Genomic DNA, 9,614 nt, shown 5'->3' on the forward strand with positions numbered 1-9,614 from the left:
CACCCCAGCTAATACAGTAACCCTTGCAAGGAAAGACACTGAGAGCAGCAGATCCCTCCAAGTCTGAGCTATGCAAACCCCTGAAAAGTTCCTGGGGTATGGGTGTGCTCTGCTTTCCCAGGGGGCACTTGCTTTAAACTAAGACCAAAAGCCTTGAAGAACAGGCTCCCCAGGGCAGAGGTCATATCTGAGCAAGCCTGCCAGAGCTCAAGGAGCATTTGGACAATGCTCTCAGGCACAGGATGGGATTCTTGGGGCTGCCCTGTGCAGAGTAAGGAGCTGGACTTTGAAGATCCTTTTGGGACCCTTCCAACAAAGGATATTCTGTGATTCTATGATTCTGTGATCATGCTTTTCTTTGTCAGAGACCTCTATCACAGGCTTTATCTAGTGAAAATGCTGTCTTTCTTGATTGAGAGAAACACATTATTTATCATCATTCATCAGGGGATTTATAGTACTAGTGGCATTGTGTCATCTTGCACATTAACTCACAACCTTCTGGTTGTCCACCTGTTCTGGTAAATCACAGCTTTCTCCAGCAGCAGCAGCAGCAGCAGACTGCTCTCCAATACACGTTATGTTTTACACTATTCTTAAGATATACTGTAATTTAAGAAATGTCATTAAAATAATACAAAATAAATAAATATTTAATTTAAATATAATTTCATATTTAATATTGAAAATAACACTATATGAGTTAAGAAGTTGCTTCTAATGTTGATTTCTCTACTCTCACCACAATCAGCAGTGTAAAAACTTGGCAGCAGTTGAATTCAAACAACTGAACCACTTGTGATAATCAATAGTGTTATTTCAAAACCAGAAAGTACCTAGAAAATACAACTGACTCCTCAGCAGTTTTTTTCTGCTGCATCATTTCCACTGCAATTGGCAAACAACAAAAAACCCCAAGCAAGCTGTTCATGTCCTGACAGAAATAAGTTTTACTTTGTCCTGTGTAACTGAGAACCTTTAAACCCAAATCTATACAGAAACATACATTTGAGATGTTTCTAGAAATTTTTAAGTGGTTATCAAAAATATTTCTCACTTTATGCAACAGCAAATATTGATACCAATGATAGCCAACTTCATATTAATAGAAACATGTGAAGCTTAGTCATCATGTCCTTATGAATACAACCACTGGCAACAAAAACAATTACAAGTTTCTTGTTGGAAGAAGAACAGTACTAGTCCAAATCAATGTGCCTGTGATGACATGTGACCTCTCTCAGTCAAACAGGCAAGATTTGGACAATGAGAGACAGAAGGTGTAGAGCCTCAAATTGTGTTTTATCTATATGTTACTTTACATTTCAGCTAATCTGAATGAATAATGACAGACAGGTTTAAAAGCCTCACATACGGAACAGTTTTGAAAAAGTAATTTTCCAAAGATGGTGAAACTGGTCAATAATTATTATTACACAAGTGCATTTTCCTAAAACTGATTTTACACAAAATATCTGTTACTCTTTGTTATGTGAGATTAGTGTCTGGAAGTTTCCTTCTCATTCTGCTATATCCTTTCATTTTGTTAAATCATATTGTGCCATCAATGGAACTGCCAATTGGTATTAAAATAGCACAGATCAGAATCATGAAGAAACATTTCTCTGAGATTTCCTGATATGCAACAGAACAGGGTATGTTTTGAATGGATTTTTAAAGGCTTGGTCACTCAGATCTTAGTGGGACTACTCTTCTACTGATGTACATGTGCTCTATTAAATGTCTTAGTCCTAGCAGAAGAGGGATTCAGCCCATTTTGCTCTCTCTTTGGAGTATTTAACTCACAGCCCTAGACTTGTATAATTTTGCATTGACATTCCTTACACAGGCTATTAGTGCCAGTCCCAAGGCCTACATTCACAGCTGCAGTGGCAGTTGATTTTCATTCCCAAATGCTTCTCTTATATTTGTTATTTTACTTCAGAAACACTGTTAAAAATGTCCCTGTATTGTTCACCCTCATGATCCACATCTCATGATCTATTAATTAGGCAGGAGTCACTACTGTGTATTTACATGCACTTTCTGCATGTATTTATTAAATTCATGTTCAGAGAAAAACATCTAATTTTGATTCATCTAAGGCATGTGAGGGAGCATTCAGAGCTGACAGCTTGTGTCTTATCATGTCCAAACCTTACTGTGCTCTGCCATGGCTGCAAGCAAAGATGTAAACAAGTTGACCCTAGCTTGCAAAACTCCACCTAAACTCCAGAATCCCAAATTTTCCAAGTCATTCTGAGGTGGAGGAATATGAGGAAAAGCAAGTAATATGCACAGGTACAACACACTATGGAGAACATCACTGCCACAGGGCATTTTGAGAGGTTAGTCAGCAGCCGACTGCTCTCCCAAGCACTTCCCCTGGATGCCCCAAGAGTAGCAGAGTGCTTGGCATAAAGTAGAGAAGACTACTGTGCAGGTCCTACAAATGGTCACATCCTCTTAGAAAGGCTGTAAGGGTCTTGCCCTTGCCCTCTTGGGCACCCACCCACAGACAACAGTCTTACACAAAGCCTTACTACAACCAGCTAAGTGAGACATCCTTGAGTCAATACAGCTGGAATTTGCTAGACAGATAAAAAGAGAATTTTGTACTGGAGAAAAGAATCACAGTGGCACAGGAAATACTAAAGGAAAATTAATCTCCTAAGCAAAACAACAGTCTGGAATCACCTTACATGAAATTCAAGTTTGTAGGTCTCTTTAATCAGGAAGTAAGTGGGCAAAGAAGGACCCACAAAAATTGGATTATCTCCCAGCTTTTTGGTAGTGTGGCAGCCCTTCACTTTCTCTGCCTTCCCTCCTTTTCCTCAACCTTCCAAATACTTGCTGAGAGGTAAAACATCCAACACGTAATCAAGCCAGTCTTTCCTTGGGACTGAAAACCCTATGTGAGCTCTGCAAGAAAGAGATAGGGGCCAATTTCAGGAAAGACACAAAGTTTGGAAAGAAACTATCACTGATACACTCACCACTGCACTCAAGCCTAGTGTACATTTGACCATTTTGGATGTCAAACCAGCCCCAAGGCATACTGTAACAGTAGGCTGCTGCACAATCCAGGATGTATTTAGAAAGCCCTCATTGACTTCTTCAGGTATTTTTTTGCAGACTGTTTTGAAAGGTCCCAGAGTAGCACCCAGGCTCCAACAACATTCAAGAAATGCGCTGTCATTAAGAGCAATATTTACAGGTTTGTATGAAAAAAAGCAAGCCTCAAAATTGTTTGAATCATGCAAGAACAGCACCAGAAATTTTTGCTGACTAAATATGTCTTTCACTAGGTATCTTGGCCTACCTCAGCCTTCCTTTAGTACTTCATCCCTGTTAAGCAAAAGCTGAGGGAGGATCTTAGCAGGTGAAAACCAGAGGGATGGTATAAAAATGATGGACATGGGCTCTTCTCAATGGTACCCAGTGACAGGCAACTGGCACAAACTGGAGCACAGGAAGCTCCATCTGAACATCAGGGAATCCCTTTTCACTGTACAAGTGACCAAGCACTGGCAGAGGTTGATCAGAGAGACTGTGGAGTCTCCATCCCTGGAGGTATCATAAAGTGTCTAGGCATGGCCCTGGACCCTGCTTGAGCATGGGGTTTGGACCAGATGTACCTTAAAACCCCAGCCATGCTGTGATTCTGTGGGAATCTGGGGGAAAAGAAACAGTGTGTTCCTGAGATAAGCTTTAACACTAGTTTCAAGATGCTCCTGCTTGCACTGTGAGAAACCCAGCTCCAAAAGGTTTCTAAAAAAAGGTTGTGAGTCTCCTCCAGTCCTGGTACAACCAGACTCCTGAGGTGTGGATCCTGAGTTGTGCAAAGGAGGGAGAAGAAAAGTACGGACAGTAAGAAAGTCACTGATTATTGTGAGCTAAGCTATACCTCCTAAGACAAAAAATTAGCCAAGAACCAAGTTATCAGGAAATGACACTGTATAATCAGTTCCATCAGTTCTATAACTAGTTCCAGATTTGCAAGTGCACTTTCCAATTGTCAGCTTGCTGCTTTCAGCAACTTTCATCCTCTGAGAAGCAACAACCAGTAGTTTGTGCATCATCCAATGATCTGGTTTTGAGAAGCTATCAGAGCCAGTACAGGGAATTGCAGGTTTATGTCTCTCTCTCTCTTTTTTAATTTTTAATTTTTATTTTTTATGTTGATGGCAATATCTCCTTCTGTGTCTGATTTGCACTAGGTTACTTTCTGCTGCTTTGGTGACTTTCACAGAACTAAGCTAGAGATAAAATCAAAAGTAGAGTTAAAAATGGCCTCATTTTCCCTTCAGTAGAGTTGTGCACTTAAACCCTGACTCATCATGACTTGCAGTCACACCCAGGCCCATGATGAGCTGACTGGCCAGTCTTGAGAACAGAAGGCAATCCAGATAGACACAGCAGATGGGTGAAGGTTGGCTCCCTCCTCTTACTGGATCACCACAGTGACAAACAAACCAGCAATCACCCTGGTTTCTCAACTGAGGTTCCAGCTTGGTAATGAGTCCCAGAAACTGTACACCCTCTGTTGTGGGGCATTTTAATGTGCAGCTCTAGACAGAAGTAGATACTGAATCAATTTTTCCTCTGATATGACAAATGGGGAAATGTACAACCTCAGGAAAATAAATCACCTTTTCTGAAAGCTGTAACAGGAGAGTGACTACGTCAAACAGTCAAACAATTTTCCTGGCAAGTCACTGCATGATCAATACATGACTTGCAGGTTACAATAAGAACCTTATGCTGTGAAATTAAAACTTAGCCAAGTGCAGGGTGCTCTTCCCTACTTTTGGTGTGCTTTCCAGCCTTAGCCAGGTCTTCAAATACATCATTCACTTTTGCAATCATTCTGTGTAGCAAAGGCAAAGTGGGTGATCATAAAGAAGAATTTATTTAAGCAAAAGAGTAGCTTCATAAGGTACTTTTAAAATTGTATCATCCTGCAAAAGATATATTGGTTTATGCAACTGTCAGACACCTCTGAAAACAAATGCATTTTCATTCTTCTCTATTCTTGTCCCCATATATTCACAGTAGCCTTCAGACAGCCTAAGTACAAGTCCTTCAGAAGCTTTCTACCAATAAATGTTAAAATTAATCTTTCTTCAGGCATTAGACTCAAAAAGAAAATATGCTTTATTTCCATATTTTCTTTCAGAGTACTTGAACTGTTTCAGTCTAGTGCCTGAAAACCTAACCTTTTGAGTCATTTAACCAGTGTTTTTGTTGCTCATCTGTCTGTCTTGGTTGCGTCTGACCTCTGGGATGATTGCAATAGAAAAAACACTCAGTTTTTCTTTCTTTCCTTTCTTCACTATGACTCAACATCCCTCTCCTCTCAGGGGTATGACTACAGTTCATAGGGAATAGGTCCAAAGTTTCAACATTTTAAGTGTCTCACCCAGAAATACTTTTGTCATTTAAGAAATCTCAGGGTACCTATTTTTGCAGATATACTGAACATTCCCTGGGTTATAATCTGGGGTGGGGGGGGGGGGTTCACATTTTTCTAGAGGAGCAACAAACCAGTACCCCAGATAGCCCAAATAATGAAATGCTGAGGAATAGACTTCTGGGTTAAAGCAGTTCAGGGTGAAAGCAATAACCAGATATGTGTGGGAATATTGCACTACCAGCAATTACTTCTCCTAATCTAAGAATATGCAGAGAGGTCATCCCAAATTGCTACTTCAGGAGACTCCCAATAGACTGTATTATAAATTAAAGAAAACAGATGTGTTCTTTCCACCCAAGTAGTTTGTTTTTTGAAGAGATGACTCTTTTCCCCAGCAGGGAAAATCCTTCACAGGGGGATGGCACATGGAAATGGTGGGGTCTGTTATGCATTTAGTCTGTGGCCCTGTAAAAACACATCCTCAGTCTCCCAAGCATCAGGTGTCTGACCAGGTCTCCCTCCATCTTCCCAAACTCCTGGTGTTTCCATCAGTCCATGTGTGGATATGCATCTGGCTGGAAACTAAGAGCCTGCTGGTTTCAGGCTCAGCAGTTTTCTGCCACAGGGATTTAATTCACCCAGAGCCCTCCCAGGTGTGATCTTACAGCAGTACTCGAGCCTGGAAACACTCATCAAGCCCTGCATGACATAGTCTGGTTTTCCCACCTTGAATTTCCTCACAGGGTTCAAGAGAGCTACGGTGTGAAAAGGCCTGGTCCAGACAGCCTGGCTGCACTAATTTCACCTCCTGAACATCTCTGGTCTTTTCCCAGATCAATCAGCTCAGGCATTGCTGTCTGACAAAATTACAGCCATTGACAGTGTTAACTCCAAGCTTCCAGGAACGCGAATCCATTTTTCATTAATAAATCATTTTCCTCTTTTAAGTTAAACTCTTATAAGGCATTTTTAGCTGTCCTGCTGCAATTCTCATTCTTTTCTCTTTTCATACAGCTCTCCCAGCCTAAGTAGACCTCATTTTCCACAGCTAGACACCTTTAAATTTGTTTCCCACATTTTTGCCATTGTTTACTCATGGTTTGTATCCCTTCTCACAGAATCAAAACTAATTCTCATTCTATTCAAGAAGTCCTTTTTTCCCCATTGAAATGTTACTTATTTTAATTATTAATTAATTAAATTCAATTATGAATGCTTAATTTAAGGATGATGGTTTTAAAAATGATATCTGGGGGGGAAAAAAAAGGTAACAGACCACATTTAACACCAGTTTTCATTTTAAGAAGATTTGCTGTAAATCTTGACCATATTAGCTGTAGGTTTAAGAGAATCACACTTAGAATTGCATTTTAAAAGACAGATTTCTAGCATAGGGTTTACTTCTAGATAGAAAGTATTATTTTTCTCATTTTTTGTAAAGAGGGAATGTTAAAATAATTTCCTATGATTAACACCATCCCTTCCCAGGACGAACAAAAGACTTTTGTAAGCCAGAAACCACAAAAAATAAGCATGTGTTTTCCCAAGGATTAGAACAGTATTACACACATACACCAGAAGACAGTATGGAAATAAATTCTAAAATAATGTATTAAAAAGCTTCAAAAACCATTTAAAAATAAGAGCCAGTTTTTCAGCTCATAAATATTGACACAGTCCTGAGGTTTCAATCACTTAGATACATACCACAGTAGCTCCTTGATAGCTCAATTTACAGTTAGAAAACGTTATCTAAATGTAGATTAGAAAACAGCTTTTGTGTTTGCAAGTTCACTGGAGGGAGTAGCTTGGCTTCCATTTACTGGAATGTAAAATGGGCAAATCTTGTATATGATGCCTACAGAAGTCATGTTTGATGTGGCCGTGTGTGCAACAGGGTCATCAGCCTCTCCCCTGTGAAACTAGAAGTTGGGCCCTCAGCATCAATTTTTCCTGATGACTCCCCAGCACTTTTGCTATGAAGGATTCTGATGGCAGCATCCTGCAGAACTATGTGGCCATGGGTTTAATCTGGGAATTATGTCTGTAGCCTAACCCAATCATACACATTTCCACTACAAAAACATGGGGCAGGTATCTCCAGAAGGAGTTTCATGACAGACACCAGCCACAGAGAGGGAACAATTACCCCATGGAGATGCCTACCTAGCTCCGTCAACTACCCGGGACCCTAGATGAGTAGCTTAGACTAGACAGCTAAATTTTAGATGACTGAGATAGGTGAGATGAATCACCTTTAGCCCTGGGATATGTCACAATTTACCTCTGGAGAATTTATTAGTCAAGCTGCTATGGCAGGAAACCAGCTTCAGTATAGAAAGGGTAAAAAGAGGGGACAAAGGCAGATGAGAACACACCCAATATTAAAGATGGCCTAAATATTCCATAGTATAGCCTGTGCCCTGCAGTCCTCACAACTAACCTGCAGATTAGAGCACTTTCATCTCTCTAGGCCAGTATCAGCCCACAGACCAGCCAGAGTTCAATAAATTGAGTTACAAACTAGTGGTAGCTGAGGCTGCAGCTTTTAGAGTGCCAGAAGCAATAAACAACACAGAGACAGCTACAGCCAGGCTTCATAAGGAATTGACAACTTTTGATAGAATGGGACTTAGACTCCATTAATGCCACCAATGTATCAGAAAAATAAATCTATTTCAAAAAAGGGACATTTTCCCTTGCTTTCTTCTGATGATATTGTTATTATTTGTTACTATGCATGCTAATGTTGTGAGCATTTATCATCTAAGTTTTTATATTGTTTTAAATACTTAAAACATTTATTATTCATCTGCAGTAAGATGTGTCCTTGATTTTCAGCTTAGACTCCCAGATTTCCTTTTTACTTCTCCTTTTTAGGAAAAAAAAAAAAGGACGAGTTTGTGTTTTTTTCCCCCTCTTCTAGTTGTATCTAATTTCAATGCAGAAAGTACTTATGCAGCCTATGAGTGAGAACCAAGCTATTACACTGTAACTTCACTCCCTATTGTGTGGGAAGTAAGAATTGCATCATTCCTAAGATGCAGAACAGGAGATGAAGATCCCTTCTTGGTGGGTGCGGTCCAAGGTTTTGTAGTCAATCTTTCAGCTGAAGTAAGAGCTCCTTTTGTTTTGATTCATTTCTTCCCTTTTCTGTTTCCTTCTCTTCCCCACAAAAATCTTCGTGGAAGACCAAAATAACCCGAAAAACTCTAACTTTCAGTCTAGGAATAGGTATTTTAAATTTTATGCTTAAACACTGTAAACATCTCATACTTCTGCAACTCAATTTTTATCATCTAAACAGTTGTCTTTAAGCTCCCCTCTTCATGTGTGAATTCCAGGGGATCAGGAATTCTCAACATGTGTAAAACCGTGAGAACTACGAGTCACAGAAAACATAAAAAGCAGGCATAAAAACTCTGATTCAGAATACCTTAAGTATTGTTAGTACCCAAATCTCAAGCCAAATGCTACTTTTTGGATATCATTACCTAATAGCTGTTCTTATATTTAAATTCCAACAAATTGCTTAGGTTATTTTGTAAGTCAACTCTTTGTACTGGCGAAGACATTGACTAATAAATAAAAATAATTAAATTCTGCCTTCTTAACAAGGTGAAAGGCCATCAGTGAACAGACATTGAAGGAAAATCTATATTAGCCTCTACCAAAACTGAAAGCCTACTGTAAAAACAGCTGAAGTTACGTGACACTTAAATACAGCATAAATCAGTGTGTCGCCCTACAAGACATAAAACCAATCATTCAAAGGCACACTAAATTGTTAAACTGGGTTAAAATATCTTACAAATGAAATTCCCATCAGCGCTCTTAGCAGTGCCTCATTTGCTGTCATTAACGTTTATATTCAGGAGCTTCTGGAGGAGGCTGCCCTCAGTGCCGTCCTTGGACAAACAGGTACGTGGAATTTGGGAGGGAGGGAGAGAGAGGAATCAGGGAAGCGGGCAGGTAGGGAAGGCAGGGAGCGAAGGCAGGAAGGGCAGGAAGGGAAGGAAGGGAAGGAAGGGAAGGAAGGGAAGGAAGAAGGGAAGGAAGGAGGGCAGGAAGGAGGGCAGGAAGGAGGGCAGGGGCCGGCAGGGGCCGGCGGGCGCCAGGACCCGGCGCCTTGCAGCCGCCCCGCGCGCCAGCGCGGCCGCACATGCGCAGTGCGCGGCGGTGTGGGCGGCCGCCCGGC

At 40.5% G+C, this 9,614-nt stretch overlaps 1 long non-coding RNA gene across 1 annotated transcript in view; it reads right to left on the minus strand.

Moving 5' to 3' along the window:
* LOC147654389 (uncharacterized) overlaps positions 1-9,576 on the minus strand; it is a 41,689-nt gene extending 32,113 nt beyond the window's left edge. Inside the window, exon 1 of the long non-coding RNA XR_015285133.1 lies at positions 9,228-9,576. This is a non-coding gene — a long non-coding RNA (uncharacterized LOC147654389). The remainder of the gene's footprint in view (positions 1-9,227) is intronic.
* Between the last annotated feature and the right edge of the window lie 38 nt (positions 9,577-9,614).

This window comes from Cyanistes caeruleus, chromosome 3, assembly GCF_971803275.1.
Source record: "Cyanistes caeruleus chromosome 3, bCyaCae1.hap1.1, whole genome shotgun sequence".
In the NCBI taxonomy this organism is placed as follows: Eukaryota; Metazoa; Chordata; class Aves; order Passeriformes; family Paridae; genus Cyanistes; species Cyanistes caeruleus.